The 17,428-nt window shown below is 44.3% G+C and overlaps 1 protein-coding gene across 4 annotated transcripts in view; it reads left to right on the top strand.

The window, feature by feature from the left end:
• Positions 1 to 1,495: 1,495 nt before the first annotated feature.
• Positions 1,496 to 17,428, top strand: part of APBA2 (amyloid beta precursor protein binding family A member 2) — a 210,523-nt gene continuing 194,590 nt past the window's right edge. For all 4 annotated transcript variants that reach the window (XR_013334723.1, XR_013334722.1, XM_077762406.1 and 1 more), the window contains exon 1: positions 1,496 to 1,598. The gene's annotated coding sequence lies outside the window, so the exon portion shown is untranslated. The remainder of the gene's footprint in view (positions 1,599 to 17,428) is intronic.

Raw genomic sequence — 17,428 nt, 5'->3', positions numbered from 1 at the left:
TGGCTTGGGGTCTTGGGGCCTGATGAAGCAATGGGCAAGGCTGAGGCTTGGGAGCTAGCTGCCTTGCATGCTGTGGTCCGGAGTCAATGACCATGTCATTTAGTATCATTCCTCCATGTGCCCCAGTAGTGTTCCTGGCTGTGGGTGGGGCAGGTACAGGTGTGGTTTGGCCTGGGTGTTACCTGCACGGACAGTGATGCCCTCGTCCATCAGTATTGGAGTGCGCCCATGGTGGGGAGTGGGGTCATATTTGGACTTAGGAGGCCTTCAGTTGGGTGGCCTGTTCTTTGGACAGGGCACATGGCAGCAGCCATCGACATTAAAGCTCAAGGAACCGGGGGCACCTGAGTTGGTTGAGTGTCTGACTCTTGATTTCAGCTTAGGTCATATCTCACAGCTCATGAGTTTGAGCCCTGCATCTGGCTCTGTGCTGACAGTACTGAGCCTGCTTAGGATTCTCTCTCCCTCTCTCTCTGCCCCCCCCCCCCCCAATGGATAAACTAAAAAAGAAAATTAAAAAAATTAAACAAAAGATCTTAAGAAGCCTTGTAAGTCATGGGGGTCAGTGCCTTCATTTGACATGATAAGGGACCAAGGTCCCGGTGCTGGAGATGAGGTCTGAACCCCAATATCTTAGTGCTCCCATCCTCCTCTGAAGTAGGGAATCTGAGGCATGGGTAGGTTCCTTAGTCCTTTCAGGCTGTAAGAGGCAGAGTTAGGATGTGAACCCAGGTGCCTCTGTAGTCTAGCTCCTTGTACAGATCCAGGCAGTGGCCCAGGCCAGGGTGGCCCTGGTCTGCAGGCTGTGGGCTGGGCGCTGGCGCCCCCGTGTGTCAGGGAGGAAATGATGTCACTTGCATAGGGGGTGGCTTGCAAGGTGCACCCACATGTGCATATATGGTCACTCTTAGAAAAGGCTTTGTTCAGTGTATTTTGTAGAACTCCCTGCCATGTATGTCACATACGCAGACGACATCAAGCTCTATATCTCGGGTAGCATTTTGCTTCTTTGGAAAACAAATTGGGAACAGAACTTTGAAGAATGTGCTTCATTTCCTGTTAGAGCAAGTGAAACCTGAAATATTAATGCCTTAGGGTTTTCCGTGTCTTCTTCTAAAAAAGGTTAGAGAATTGCATTCCCTACTCTTTTTGACTGAGGCCCAGCTGCCAGTGGCCTCAAACCGTTAGCTGTCTGTGTGTGCTGACCTTTGGGAATGAGCAGGAGGGCTCACTTGAAAACTTGGAGAGACTCATGATCTACTTGCAGCTCTTTGATTTTCAAAACGTTTGGCTGTTCTGCAGAACCTTGGAGTTCTGATCCCGGAGTTCTGAGCTGCTTTTGACATTTTGGTGCAGGGAGCTGTTAGCCTCTTTTTTTTTTTTTTTTTTTTTTTTTTTTTTTAATGCTCAGATAGGAGAGCTCCTTTGTGTTCGTACATAAGCAGCTTGCTTGCAGCCCATTGATGCCTTGTTTGTGCTCTCTTCTTTCAGTCTCTGGAAGACTTAAGCTTTGCTGAATCCTGCATGGGCAAACCAACCTCCGAGGCCAGGACCATCCTGCGGATGGCTGAGAGCCCTCTTGGGCCTGGCGACTGCGAGTGAGTAGGACCTGTGATAGTTACCACGATGCTGGGCCCCACCTGCCATTCGCGTATATACCTCAGCCCCCTTGCTAAATGGGAGCTGGTAGAACAGCGATGCGCCCTGTGGCCTCCCACCTCTCTCTAAGAAAAGCTTAAATGCAGCTACACTAAAATTTTTCATTGCTTTCTGTTTTTACAAATTTATTTTGCAGAGAAAGGCAAGAAGGAGTCCAACGTGTCTCCTTAGAGGACCGATGGCCACACAGTAGACTGTTTCCTATGATCCCGCCCACCTCCCCTATCAGATTCACCCTTTCAGGGTGCTTTCTGCTGCCCTGGTGTTCTGCGTGGCACTGTGTTGCCTCCCTAGGGAACCCCCTTCCTGTTAGGTTGCACTGGGTCAGGGGCATCCAGGTGAGTGGCTCTCCCTGGGAGTGCAGCAGTCAGAGCCAGCAGGATGTGGGCAGGGTCTCCCTGCACAACCCAGCCCAGCTCCAGGCTACTCATTGACCGAGTTGGTGCACCTGAGATGCTGCCATTAGGGCAGGGGCCTCCCCAGGGTGACCAGGTGGGGGCTGGGCAGCCTGGGGTTTGTGGAAAGTCTCCCCAAGTGGATGGTGCTGGGCACTCAGGCTGTGACTGAGGCATTATGCAGGGCTGTGTCTGAGGGTGTCACCTGCTGGCAGTGAGAGCTGCCAGGCCTGTATTAGCTTCCTAGGGCTACTGTGGCAAAGTACCATGGGCTGGGTGGCTGAAACAACAGAAGCTTATTCTCTCTTGGTTCTGGAGGCTGGGGGTCCTGAATCAAGGTCTGGCAGGGATGGCTCCTTCTGCTGAGCCTCCCAGGTGTCCCCAAATTTCCCCTTACAAAATTTTTTAAGCTTTATTTATTTTTGAGAGAGAGAAAGAGAGAGACAGAGAGTGAGTGGGGGAGGGGCACAGAGAGAGGGAGACACAGAATCCGTAGCAGGCTTCAGGCTCTGAGCTATCACCACAGAGCCCCATGTAGAGCTTGAACTCACAAACCGCAAGATCATGACTGAGCCAAAGTTGGATGCTTAACCGACAGAGCCACTAAGGCACCGCCCCCCCCCCCTAAATTTCCCCTTTTTAAAAGGACACCAGTCATATTGGATTAGGGTCCACTCCAATGACCTCATCTTCATGTGACCATCTGCAGAGACCTTGTTTGCAAATAGGGTCACATGCACAGGTACTGAGGGTTAGGACTTGAACATTGCCTTTGGAGCCATAGCAAGTCCCCTCCTAGGACAGGGCCCATCTTTCAGCTGCCTGTGGCATCTGGTCAGTGGAACAGCCCAGCCTGTCCTGCAAATGGTGGGGGGGCATTATCAATAGCTGTGTGTTACATCTCACATGAGACCTTTTTCTAGCGGGGTACCTGAGTGCAGCATACAGCAGGCCACGTTTCCCAGCCCATGTTCCATCCCTCAGCGGCCAGTCTGCCTGGCCTTCTGGTTCCCTGTTCTTATACAGCACCTTCATTGGCTTCCACACTGCCCTCCCCAAAGCCTTCCTGTGCTTCACTTCTTCACCATCTGATCCCTAATCCAGACCCCAGTGAGCTGCTCAGTGCCAACCCCACTTTAGCCCATCTTTCAGGAAACATCCTGACCCACCCCATTATGTCTCCCACCTACCTCTCAACCCAGCAGCACAGCAGCTCCTTCAAGTAAGTGTTGAGAAGTTACAAGCAGTAAAGGCACTATTTGTGCTGCACCTGGGTGGGCCAGGTGCTGTGCTGGGGAGCCACACACAGTGACTCCCTGAATGCTTGCTGAAGGCCCGGGAGAAAAGTGAGGTTCTTGCTCACGTGCACAGAGCTGGAAAGTGGCAGAGCCGGGATTTATTTTTATTTTTTTAATGTTTGTTTTTTATTAATTTTATTTTATTATTTTATTTTATTTTCCTTAAATAGTTTATTTGTCAAGTTGGTTTCCATATAATACCCAGTGGTCATCCCAACAAGTGCCCTCCTCCATGCCCATCAACCCCCTTCCCCTCTCCCCCACCCACATCAGCCCTCAGTTTGTTCTCAGTATTCAAGAGTCTCTCATGGTTTGCCTCCCTCCCTCTCCCCAACTATTTTTTCCCTTCCCCTCCCCCATCGTCCTCTGTTAAGTTTCTCCTGTTTCACTTACAAGTGAAAACGTATGGTATTGGTCCTTCTCTGCCTGACTTATTTCACTTAGCATAACATCCTCGAGTTCCATCCACGTTGCTACAAATGACCAGATTTCATTCTTTCTCATTGCCATGTAGTATTCCATTGTATAGATAAACCACATCTTCTCGATCCATTTATCAATTGATGGACATTTACAGAGCTGGGATTTAAAATCATGGCTGCAGTTCCAAAGCCTCAGCCACACCTTCATCACTCTGCTGGGCCCTGCCCTGTGTGTTTGGGGAAACTGAGGCAGCTAAGACCCAGCCCTGTGCACAGGCATGCTTACACAGCATTCTTGGCCAGGTCCTTTCAGGCTGCGACCTGACATGCACCACCTGCCCTCAGCCCCCTTGACAGCCCTGGGTTCTTTTTTTCGAATATTATTTTTATTTTATCAATATTCTATACGTATACATGTTTTAAGAAGTCAGGAATTCTATAAGGTTTATGAAAACGTAGCAGACTCTTGGCTACTGCCTCTATGATCCCGATGCAACCCCTGCCCTATCCTGCTCCCCATAGACTACCACTTCCAGCTGTTAGCTGTATCTTCTGTGATTTAGCTCCACATTTGTAAAGATTTCGCATACACTGTTATTTCTGAGCTTCTCTATTGTGGTGAAGATGATTTTAACTCACAGTTTTCATTTGGTAGGGATGCTGTATTTAACCAGTATAGTTATTTCATAATTTTGGGTTAAATCCTTATAAAACGTGTATTAGTCAGGATAGACTAAATCAAGAGAATGTAACAAACATCCCCATAGATCTGAAAAAAATCAGTTTCTGATTAGCAGGTATAGTGTTTATTTCTCTTTCTGATTCTCCTTTTGTTTTTGAACAGTTTCAAGAGAAGATGAAGAAAGGTTTCTAACCCCCTTTCCTAAAAACCAGAAAGGGTTATTCTTCAGCTTACTCTGGTTGGCTTCCCACCCTCTCATTCCACTGAGAATTCTCATCCAGGTCACTAACACCCAGTGTTGACAAATCCAACACATGATGTTCTGTCAGCATCCTGAGTGGCCTGCAGCATTTGGATCTTGTTTTTTTCCGTCTTTCTCTGCCGTGGTCTCAATCTTAGGAGGAAAGTCTCTAGTTTCTCACCATTAAATATGATGTTATCTACATTTTTAAAAAACTGAGGTAAAATTCACATAACAGAAATTAAACAATAAGCATCTTAACATGTGTAGGTTAGTAACATTTAATGCCTCCTACTATCATGCATCTATCACTTCTATCTCGTTCTGAGACATTTTCATCATTTCAGAAGGAAATGCTTAGGCTTATTAAGCATTCTCTCCCCATTCCCTGTCCCCCACCCCCCGACACCATCATTTGGCTTTTAGTCTCTGTGGATTTACCTATAATGGATGTTTTCTATACAATTAGAAATAATATAGTATGTGATCTTTTGTGTCATAGCCTCTAGAACTGTGAGAAATAAATATTATTTATAAGCCACACAGCCTGTGGTATTTTGTTACAGCAGCCCAAATGGGCTTTGATTTGACATAATGTTTATCCCGTTCATCCAAGTTGTGGCAGGTATCAGAACTTCATTCCTTTTTACGATTGAGTACTGTTCCATTGTATATTTATATACCACGTCTTGTTTATGCATTCATCCATTGATGGACATTTGGGTTGTTTCAACTTTTTGGCTATTGTGAATAATGCTATTATGAACGTGTGCATACAGGTATTTGAATACATGTTTTCAGTTCTTTTGTGTATATACCTAGGAGTGGAATTGCTGGATCATATGGTAATTTTTTGAGGAACTACCAATCTGTTTTCCACTGTTGCTATATTAGTTTACATTCTCACCAGCAGGATGTGAGGGTTCCTGTTTTCCTTATCCTTTATGGCCCATCTGGGTGTGAAGTGGTATCTTTTGGTGGTTTTGATTTGTGTTTCCCCTTGTCAAGCTAAGGATGCTCTCCTTAGTGACTAATTTGGTAAATGTTTTTTTTTTTTTTTTCTTAAATCAGGAATTGGTGTTGGAGTTTGTCAAATGCTTTTTCTGCATTAATTAATGTGTTTGTATATTTTTCTTCTTTTGTCTATGTGTGTTGGCTTATATCAATTTATTTTCTCATATTGAACCAAGATTGCATCCCTAGAATACATCTCACTTGGTTGTGATGTATAATTCTTCTCAGATATCATTGGATTCTATTTGCTGATATTTTGTTGAGGATTTTTAAGTGTATATTCATGAGAGATACTGGTCTCTAGTTTTCTTGTAATTATCTGTTTTTTAAAAAAAATTTTTTTTTTTATTTCTGAGAGAGAGAGAGAGAGGCAGGGTGAGCAGAGGAGGATCAGATTGAGAGGGAGATACAGAATGTGAAGCAGGCTCCAGGCTCTGAGCTAGCTATCAGCACAGAGCCCGACACAGGGCTAGAACCCACAAACCGTGAGATCATGACCTGAGCCAAAGTCGGCAGCTTAACCGACTGAGCCACCCAGGCGCCCCATATCTGTTTTTGATATTAGGGTCATACTGGCTTTATAAAATAAGTCAGCAAGGGTTCCTTCCTTTTCAAATTCCTGAAGTAGAGTGTAGAGAATTGGTATCCTATCTTCCTTAACCATTTGGTAAAATTCTTAAGAGAAGTCCCCTGGGCCTGGTGATTTTGGGGGGAAGATTATTAATTATTGATTCAATTTCTTTAACTCAGATAGCTGTTTAGTTTGTCTTTCTCCTTGTATGAGTCTGGTAGTGAATATCTTTTAAAAAATTGGTCCATTTAATCTAAATTATCAAATTTGGGGGCATAGTTCTTTGTTGTATTCCACTATTATGCTTTCAATGTTTGTGGGTACAATATTTTTTTCATTTCTGGTGTTAGTGATTTGTGTCTTCTCTCCTTTTTCTTGGTTAGCTTGGTCAAAAAAACAGATTTTTGGTGTGTTGATTTTTTCTTATCATTATCCTATTTCTAATTTCACTGATGTTTGTTCTTTTGCTATATTTCTTTTGCTTGATTTAGGCTTAAAATTGTTCTTCATCTTGGGGCGCCTGGGTGACTGAGTTGGTAAAGCATCCAGCTCTTGATTTCAGGTCATGATCTTGTGGTCATGAGATTGAGCTCTATGTTGGGCTCTGCACTAAGCGTGGAGCCTGCTAGGGATTCTCTTTCTCCCTTTCTCTCTCTGCCCTTTCCCCGCACATGCACACACATGCTCTCTCTCTCTTTCTCAAAATAAATAAACATTAAAAAAATTGTTCTTCATCTTGTTTCCTGAGGTAGAAGCTTAGGTTATTGATTTTAGATCTTTCTTCTTTTCTAATGTATACATTTAGTGCTTTAACTTTTTCTCAAACACTGCTTTTGCTAACTTCTGCAAATTTCGACAGTTGGTGTTTCCATTTTCATTTAGTTAAAAAATTTTTTAAATTTGTCAATATATCCCCATTGACCCATGTGTTATTTAAAATTGTGTTGTTAAATTGTCAGGTATTTGGAAATTTCACCTATCTTCCTGTTAATTGTTTTTTGGTTTAATTCCTTTCTAGTCTAAGAAAAGACTTTGTATGATATCTATTTTTTTTATTTATTTTTTTAAAAAATCTTTTTAAAAAGTTTATTTATTTTTGAGAGAGGGAGGGAGCGAGCGAGCGAGCGAGTAAACGCATAAGTGGGGTGGGCAGGGCAGAGTGAAAGAGGGAGAAACAGACTCCAAAGCAGGCTCCAGACTCTCAGCTTTGAGCTGTCAATGCAGAGCCCACCGTGGGGCTCAAAACCACGAACTGTGAGATCATGACCCAAGCTGAAGTCAGATGCTTAACCGACTGAGCGACCCAGCCGCCCCTTTATTTAAAAAAAAAAACAAAAAACTTGTAACGGTGGGTTTTATGGCCCCAAGTGTGGTCTTTTTTGGTGCTATGATCATAATATTGGTATCTTCCTGACCCCTACAAGTTCTTATGTTGACGTCATAACCCCCCTGCCGCCCCCACACACAAAGTGATGGTATTAGAAGATGGGATCTTTGGGAGGTGATTAGGTGATTAGGCAGAGCTCTTGTGATGGGATTACTACCCTTATGAAAGGCCTCATGGAGCTCCCTATCCCCTTCCCCTTCTGCCTTACAAGGATATGGTGAGAAGTCTGAGACCCAGAAGGGGACCCACACCTGACAGTGCTGGCATCCTGATCTTGGACTTCTAGTCCCTGGAACTATGAGAAATAAATATTTGTTGTGTATAAGCCATCCAGTCTGTGGTATTTAGTTACAGCAGTCCAGTGGGCTAAGACACTTAGGTAAATGTTCTATGCAAGCTTGAGAAGAATGTATATTTTGCTGTTGTTGGATAGAATATTCTATAAATGTCATTTAGAAGCAGTTGATTGATAGGGCTGTTAAGTGAACTATCTTTGTTGATTTTCTGTCTGCTTGTTATATCAGTTACTGACAGGGGATGGTGAAGCCTCCAATTATAATAGTGAATTTGTCTCTCTTTTCAATTCTATCAGTTTTTGCCTCCCATATTTTAATACTCTGCTGTTTGGTACATAGCTGTTTATGATTGTAATATCTTCTTGAATAATTAAATAGAATTACATATCATTATGTAATGCCCCCTCTTTATCCATGATGATTTTCCTTATTCTAAAGTCTGCTGTGTCTGAAATTAATATTGGTACTCTAATTTTCTTTTGATTGGAGTTAGCATGGTTTATCTTTCTCCATTCATTGTATCCTATCAGAGTCTTTATATTTATTTTTTTGTTCCTTTTTAAAATGTTTATTTATTTTGGGAAGAGAGAGAGAGAGATCATGAACAGGGGAGAGGCAGAGAGAGGGAGACAAAGGATCCGAAGCAGGCTCTGTGCTGACAGCAGAGAGCCGATGTGGGGCTCAAACTCATGAACAGTGAGTTCATGATCTGAACCAAAGTTAGATGACTGAACTACCCAGGCACCCCAGAGTCTTTATATTTAAAATGGATCTTGTAGCCAAACTGTGGAAAGAATCCAAATGTCCATTTACTGATGAATGGATAAAGAAGATATACATATATAACGTGTGTGTGTATACATTTGTGTATGTGACATATACACACACGCATGCATATATACATATATGTATGTGTATGATATATATGATATATACACACACACATATATACACATAATAGAATTATTACTCAGCCATCAAAAAGAATGAAAGTTTTCCATTTGCAATGATGTGGATGGAGCTAGAGTGAATTATGCTAAGTGACATAACTCAGTCATTAAAAGACAAATACCATATAATTTCACTCATGTGCAGTTTAAGAAACAAAACAGATGAACATATGGGAGGTAGAAAAACAGAAAAAGAGACAGAGGGAAAGAAACCATAAGAGACTCTAAAAGATAGAGAACGTAGAGAACAAACTGAGGGTTGATGGAGGGAGGTGGGTGGGGGATGTGATGGGGAGATGGGTATTAAGGAGAACACTGGTGATGAACACTGGGTGTTGTATGTAAGGGATAAATTGCTGAATTCTCCTGAAACCAATATTGCACTGTATGTTAACTAACTGGAATTTAAATAAAATTGAAAAGAAAAAAAATGGGTTTCTTATAGACACCATATGGTTGGGTCTGTCAGAGGTTACTCTGACAACCTCTGTTTTTTAGTTGGTATATTTTTAGACCATTCACATTTAAAGTTATTGTTGAAGTATTTAGATTAATATCGAACTTTTTAATAGCTGTCTTTTATTTTTGCAACAGGTTCTTTATTTCTTGCCTTTTTGGTTTTCATGGACCATTTTATATGATTCCATTATGTTCTCTTATGTTATCATTTATACTTCTTTTAAAAAATTTTTAGTGTTGATCTCAGGGTTTACAGTATACATTATAAAATAACCAAAGTCTACCTTCAAATAATACTAAGAATACTTTTTTCATATTAATGCAAGTAACAGAGTAAAAACAGAGTATTAGTAATTCTTTCTTCCCATTCCTCGTGACGTTGCTGTCATTCATTACTTACCCATAAGCTATAATTATACAGCATATTGTACTATTATTACTTTAAATAAAAAATTACTCTTTTGATTGAATAACAGTAACAAAAATAAGAGATTTTATTTTACCTTCATTTATTTCTTCTCAGATATTCTTCCTTTCTTTATGTAGATTCAAGTTTCCACCATATACTTTTCCTTCTGCATGAGGAAGGGTTTTTGAACATTTCTGGTGACAAATTCTCTTGGTTTTTGTTTGTCTAAGATAAGATTTATTTCTCCTCCACTTTTGAAAGATAACTGTGTTTGGACATAGACTTCTACATTGGTGGTTTTTTCTTTTAAAACTTTAAAGATTTTCCTTTACTCTTTTCTTGCTTACGTGGTTTCTGAGGAGAAGTCTGCTGTTAACTCTTTTCTTTGTTCCTCTCTAGATAAAATGTTTCCCCACCTCCTTCTGGCTTTCATGATTTTCTCTTTCGCAGTTTGAGTAGGTATTTTTTGTTTTGTTCTTTTTCTTTTTCTAAAATATTTATCCTGTTTGGGATCTGTGGTTTACTGTTAGTAATTTTGGAAAAGTTTTGGCTATTGTTACTGCAAATATTTTTCCTTCTCCATTATTTTGTTTCCTTTTGATGTTCTAATTACACGTATGTTACATCTCTTGATAATGTCTCACCATTCTTGGATATTTGTTCGGCCCACCTTATCCCCATTCTTTTTCTGTTTGCATTTCAGTTGGGGAAATCTTTATTGACCTGTCTTTAAGCTCACTGATTTGTACCTTAGCCACCTCGAATCTACTGAAGGGTATCCTTTATTTTCAAAGGTATTCTTCATTCAACCTATTACAGGTTCTTTTAAAAACATTTCTAGCATTTCTTTTTGATTCTCAGACTTTCTGTTCTTCTGTTTACATTACCAGCCTGTTCTTCTATTTTTTCCCATCAAGACCCTTAACACATTAGTTATAGTTATTTTAATTTCCCAGTGTGATAATTCCAAAAACCATCATATGAATCTGGTTATACTGCTTGCTTTACTACTTATAAATGTGGGTTTAAAATTTTATTTATTTATGTATTTATTTACTTATTTAGTCTTTGACATGCCTTATATTTTGTTGCAAGCCAGGCATATTATAATGGAAAATAAGAACTTAGGTAATAAGCCTTTAATGTAAGGGTTTGTGTAAATCTCATTAGGGGTTGGTCTATATATCATGCCTGCCTTGGTTTTGTCTGTCCTACCTCAGTTGTGGCCTTTGCTTGGCACTCCTGGTCAGAGAAATCAGTAGCTCCTTTAGCTGTAACCCACTGGTATCATACTGGAGCCCTGTGGTGTGGTGGAAGGTGTGGGGGAGGGGAAGTATTCTGTAATCTTATGATGAGATCTCCATCTTTAGGTGAGCCTGTGCTCCCAGGCTGTGACTTTTACTAGAGGTTCTCACAAAGCTCTTCTACCCTCCTTAGGTGAGAGAGAGAGAGGCTAGAGTGGCTGAAGTGAGCAAAATACCCTTCCCATCCTTCCCTGGTGGCTTTGAGACAAGATTCTGACTAAGTCTTTCCCCCTGGACAGCAGACCTTTGTTATGGAGAAGGTTCTGGGTGTATTTCACAATGGTTATTTCCTCCTCCCTCTGTCAGAACCAAGAGCTGTTTCTTGTCCTTCAGATTTCAGGGGCCATCTGCGTTCACTGATAGGTACAAGAAAAGTTACTGATGTTCAGTTTGTCCAGCTCTGTCTTCTTGTAAGGACTCAAGTGGCAACTTTCAAGCTCTTTTTGTGTTGGAGCTGAAACTGAGCCCTACCCCGGGCTTCAATGTTCCTCATGACTCTTGTCACCACCTGGAATATATACTATATATATATAGTAAAACCTTGATTTGCAAGCATAATTCGTTCTGGAAACATGTTTGTAATCCAGAGCACTTGTATATCAAAGTGAATTTCAAGAACCATTGGCTCAGTTGTGGTCATGTGACATTTGGCATCACATACTACTTGTATTGCAAGACATCACTCCTTCATCGAGTTAAAATTAAAATGTATTAGAAATGTTTGCTAGTCTTGTGGAATACTCACAGAACAGGTTACTTGCAATCCAAGGTTTTACTGTACTTTATTTGATGGTTCACTCATTTCTTGCCTGGGTTCCTTCTTAGCACATGAAACCCTGAAGACTGGAACATTGTTTGTCTATTTTCTCTCATGCCCACACCCAACAGAGTGCCTGGCACATTCTGACTGAATAAAGGTGATAAATTATGTCGCCACGCCACCTGGGCACAGGTGGCTGCTAATTTGTGCATTTTCTCCTGTGCATTGTGGTTTTGGTAGATGTGAAGCAGAGATGAATGTGACTACATAGAGGATGGGTCCAGACGTCTTCACCAGACAGAGGAAAAAGCCCACAAGGCTACTGCTTGCCTCTCACAGGTGCTGATGGTCTATCATGGTGGTGCTGGGAGCTAGGCTCCTTGGGCGGCAGGGTCAGGCCAGCCAGTGCAGAAGCAGGTGACTTCTGTGGCCGCTTCTAAGTGGCCAGCTGTTTTCCCCTCTTACTGTGGGTGAATCTTGCATCCCACCCTTTCCCCTTCATTCCCAATACCTTGTTTTTGGGATTACAGTGGTGGGCCTTCTGCACATCAAGAAAAACAAAATCGCCCCCATGCTCTCCGTCTTGCTGATGATCCCGCTGCCAGCATCAGTTCTCATGAACAGATTTTTCAACCATTGCCATCTGTTCTGCTCTTAATTACGAGTATAAGAAATATTGTTATCCAGATTCCTTCAGGGAAGGGGGGGAAATATGTATTCTTAAAGACCACAGTTCTCGTGGAGGAAGTGTGGATCTGGCAGCCACCCACTCACGAAAGATAAGGTTGCCTCTGCCCCAAATTGAAGCGTTCACAACAGTTATTTTACTGAGAGGATAATATTGGCCCACTGACTTCTGTACAAGGAGAAGTTTAGAAGAAAGTTAGAAGTAGCCAAGTTGATGCCGTTAAAGAACAAAAATCCAACAAAGGATGTTTGAAAATCCAATTGGCTTCATTAAATGATTCCTGAATCAGGCAACACCCCATGTAGCAAGTAGAGAGGAGCTTTGAGGAGTAGTACCAAATGGAAGGTTTTTTTTTGTTTTGTTTTGTTTTTTTGTTTTTTTTTGTTTTTTTATAGGAAGGGGGGTGTGGCAAGGAAGTTATTAGCAAGAGAAAAGAAAGGATTGTTTCAGGCAAGGTCACTTTCCCTTTGGGGGAGGAGTTATCATAGAGATTATCTCATTTTCTTTTGGGGGATGGACAGGGCTCTGTGACAGATGACCTCACTGATGCTGATGAGAAAATTCCTCAACTGGATGAGAGTACATTTCTGGGGGAGGTTGAAACTGTAATTAAGTTAGATATTAAGCCCGTTGGTGACTTGGCCTAAGTGACGCCATTTTGACCCTGTGGTTTTCTTTTTAACAATGCAGAGGGCCAAAGGCCATGTCCCTTCACGTATTTGAGGCCTCAGCCCTCTAGGGTACAGGGCAAGAATGGGCTGGCAGTGACACATGGTGGCCCCAGCTGCTGCTGGGTGTGTTTCTGGAAGAAGGCCAAGTCTGGGGACTGTTTTCTGCCCTCAGAAGCTCTTGTGAGGTTGTGCCAGGCCCGGGCGCAGCTGGTAGTGCTAACCACCAAGCTGTGGCACTGGGCAGGCAGCTTCTGCGCCCATGGCAGACCTGTGCCTTCTACTCTGTTGCAGGATATTTTTTTTTTTTTTTACACAAATAGTTTATTGTCAAATTAGTTTCCACATAACACCCAGTGCTCATCCCCACAAGTGTCCTCCTCCATGCCCATCCCTCCTCCCCCCCACATCCATCAGTCCTCAGTTTTTGTCAGCATTCAAGAGTCTCTCATGGTTTGCCTCTCTCCCTTTCCCCCACCATTTCCGCCCTTCTTCTCCCCCTTGGTCCTCTGTTAAGTTCCTCCTAATCCTCCTATACATGCAAACATATGATATTTGTCCTTCTCTGCCTGACTTATTTCGCTCAGCATAACACCCTCAAGGTGTTGCAGGATATTTTACCTCAACACCCCGGGTTTGTTGTCTTGTGGCTTCGAAGACTGAAGAGGTAGACACAGAATAAAATGAGCAGCAGGCAAAAGTTTATTAGAATCAGAGATCAGAAAGTAAGAACAGTTTGAAAGCTCTCTTTACAGAGGGGACATTTGAAAGTGAATGCCCGTGACCATGTGACCATAGGCGAGGGAATTTGATTTACAGGGTTTTGGTTGGGGCCCTTTCCCTCCCGCCTTGTTCCTTCTCAGGTCCTACCCTTATTGTGTAATTCTGTTGTGTAACTCTAAATGCCTAGTCATGCCTTTTTGACTGTCTCGTTTCCGTTATATGAGGGGTGTTCTATGGCCATGCCGTTCCTTGTGGGTCATATGTTTTATGATCCACTTATTTTTAGTCAGGTCTTCTGTCAAATTTCTGGGGGAAACCTGAGGGGGAGTAGGTGGTATCTGTCACATTCTCAAGAGGAACTTAACACCGAGGAAGTTTGCTCAAGGTCAGACGTTCCCAGAGGAAATGTTTTAAAATACGTGTTTTTCCCCACCCAGAGACCTTTAAGCCCTAGCCCCTCTCCCTCTCTACAGAATCTTATCTTTCCCTATCATGACCCCCACATATGGACATGGGCAACATAGTGTGGTTCCGAATCTGGTTTGGGCCAAACACTTGGGACCTAACACACGTACATACAGCGCATGTGGAGTTTTGCGGCTGGAGGACCCCAGTGAACTTTATTGGAGAAGCATATGTCAAGTCTCATACCCAGCGTGTGGTAATGCTGGTGTCCACCTGAGACAGCAGAGCCTGATGCCACTGTATCCACCACATTGAATCACCTGGGGTGCGTAACAAATGCGTGGAAGGTAACTTTTTTCCCTCACTAACTGCTGTCACTCTGAACCTGCCCAATCAAACATTCAGGGGAGTCTTGCAACTTTGCGTTGTTCTAAGGCTATAAAATGTTCCTCTCGTTACTTTGAGTCCTAGGAATCCCATTTCAGTAACAAAATGAGTAATCGTAGAATCTCTGGAGCTTCTTCCATGTAGCTGGAGAGCCTGACATATTTTGGAAGTGGGAGTGGAAGGAGGGCTGTGGGTGTCCCCTCTTTTCTTCTCTCACCTCTGTCCCTGCTAGCCAGGGTTGGGCCCGAGGGATGGGGTATGTGGGAAAAGGGCAGCCTAACCTAAAAGGGGCTGCTCGGGGGTGGGGGGCACCTGAGTGGATCAGCTGGTTAAGCGTCCGGCTCAATTTCGGGTCATGATCTCATGGTGTGTGAGTTCGAGCCCCGCAGTGAGCTTGGAGCCTGCTTGGGATTCTCTCCCTCCCCCCTCCCTGCTCCTCCCCCACTTGCTTACATGCACGTGCTCTCTTTCTCTCAAAATAAATAAGTAAACTTAAAAAATATATACAAGGGGCTGCTCAGCACTTTCAGGGCCAGCAGATGTTTATCTCTGAACCCTCCTCTCGACGGGGACTTTGTGGGTTTCTCTGAGATGCTCCTGCTGGGAACTTGTCACTCATGCCCACCACTTGGGGAAGCCTTGTTGGGCTGGTGCCTGTGACTGCTCCATCAAGTCCTAGCATCCATGTGCCCCTAGGCTCCTTGGGTGGTTCTCCCGGGCTGGCTGTGCCCCACACCCATGTGCTGCTTCCCTGGGTGGCTTCTCCTCATCCCTTGTGGGGACACCTCTGGCCGTGGCTTCCTGTGTATGGATTTTCACAAGACCTATGTACCAGCCCCCCAGATTCTAGGGACTCAGTGCAGTCATTCTAGAAGCCCTGTTCCAGGGGTAAGACAGCCACCTGTCACCCCTGATGAGGCACAGCCCTCCAATTAAAGCATCCGCCCACCCCCCTGCCTTTCTCCTGGTCTCCTGTGGGCCAGAGCACTGGGAAAACTGGCTTGGGGGTGTGATGAGGGGACATCTGTCAGTGCAGGACGTGGGCATGATTGCTGCCTCTGTGGGTGCTCAGGGGCAGCTGGACTGATCACACAGTGTGCTGTCCCACAGCTGGTGGCCTCCGAGGAGAGTCAGTCCCGAGTCCATCACTCTTGAGCTCCTGGACTTTCAAGGGGGCCCCAGAATGTTAAGTTACAGTGAGGACAGAGAGCTAAAGGGCACAGTGATTCAGAGGGAGTTCCGTGCCCCCACTTAGTAAAGCAGAATTGGCAAGGAGTGGTCTTGGGTTCTTGTCCCCTGCCTGCTGAGACCTGGCGCTGGAGCCCTGGGTTCAAGTCATTGCCACCCTTTCACCAGGGCAGTGCTGCTCCTTTAGTTGCTGGCTGGAGACACAACTCTCATTTTCCAAAGCTGAAAAAAAAATGATGGTTTCTAGGGTTTGTGGGGGTGGGGCTCCACATGTTTTAGGAGCGGTTTCTCCCTGGGAGAGTTCCAGAGTGATTGTTTTCGAGAGTTTGGTGGTGTCTAAGGGTTAATTGGGATGTTGTTGCCTGCATTTGGCTCGGAGATGGGAAAGCTTTATGTTTATTCAAATTAGCAGTTAATTTAAAATTACAATTTTAGTCTTAATTGTATGTATTTGGGGATCCCATTTAAGTCCCTGGAAATAATTGCAGAGTAATATTTTGGGAAGTTATATTAAAATGCACAGATGTTCGAGGCAAGAAAGGTCCCTGCGGGTGAGCCTCAGCTCTAACGGGCAGAGGGTGTGCAAGATGGTTGCCACAGCAGGTAAACAGGTGACTCCTACCTCCGCCTTGGTCTGGCTCTGGGCAAGGCTGCAGGCGAAGCCCCTTTAAACACAGCATCAGCTGAATCCAGCCCTTCTTTTGGCTGCTGTCAGGTGCCAGGAAACTGAGGCTACCTTGTCACTGTGGCATGGCCTGAACTGGTGGCAGTCGATGTCTCTGCTTCCAGTGAGGCATCTGTGGGAAGGGAGGGGAGAAACCGAGGCAGGGAGAGCAGGAGGGGTAAAAGGGTGAGGTAGACCCTTAAAACTCTGAGACAGTATATGAGGGAAGGCTTCAGGGGTGGTGTTGGCGGAAGGGGCTTCAGGTTCACCGGGACCTTCTTGCTGGAGGCCCCAGGTGGGCCTGCACCCCGCACAGTGTGGGGTTACTGGCTCCTGCGTCCAGGAGTCATGGCCATGGTGAGTAGCTGACCCATCAGAAGGGTTTAAAATCAGAGGGCAGCCCACCCCACAGGACGTCTGGAAGGAGCTCTGAGGTGTCTTCCCTGCTCATGCATAGGATGTGGGTGTTTGCTGGCCACTGGGCAGTCGTGAGAGGGAGCTGCTCCCGTGACCAGAGCGCTGGGGGTTGCTGACCTAGGGGGAGTGTCCCAAGGGGCCTTTGCAGCCACCCAGTGCGCCTCTTCCCTTTGTCCTTGTTGATTTCCAGGTGTCGGTCCTGGGACGGTCCCCGAATGCCCCCTTCCCTCCAGCTGTCCTACAGAGCAGCTGGGCAGGGGTAGATGAGGCAGAGGAGAGCCCCTCACCATGCTCTGTAGGCAGGACCTGCTGGGTACTTCCCATGTCTTCCATGCCCCAGAGGCATCTTGCACGAGCGCTTTGGGCCTGACTCAAAGCGACAGGTGCAAATGCTTGTTTGTGGCACTTCCTGGCACAGAGGACTTTACTCAGCACCTTAAT

The sequence above is a fragment of the Crocuta crocuta genome, unplaced genomic scaffold (genome assembly GCF_008692635.1).
Source record: "Crocuta crocuta isolate KB4526 unplaced genomic scaffold, BGI_CrCroc_1.0 scaffold93, whole genome shotgun sequence".
Classification (NCBI taxonomy): Eukaryota; Metazoa; Chordata; class Mammalia; order Carnivora; family Hyaenidae; genus Crocuta; species Crocuta crocuta.
The sequence above is the reverse complement of the archived record's forward strand: the minus strand, read 5'-3'. Positions and strand labels throughout refer to the sequence as shown.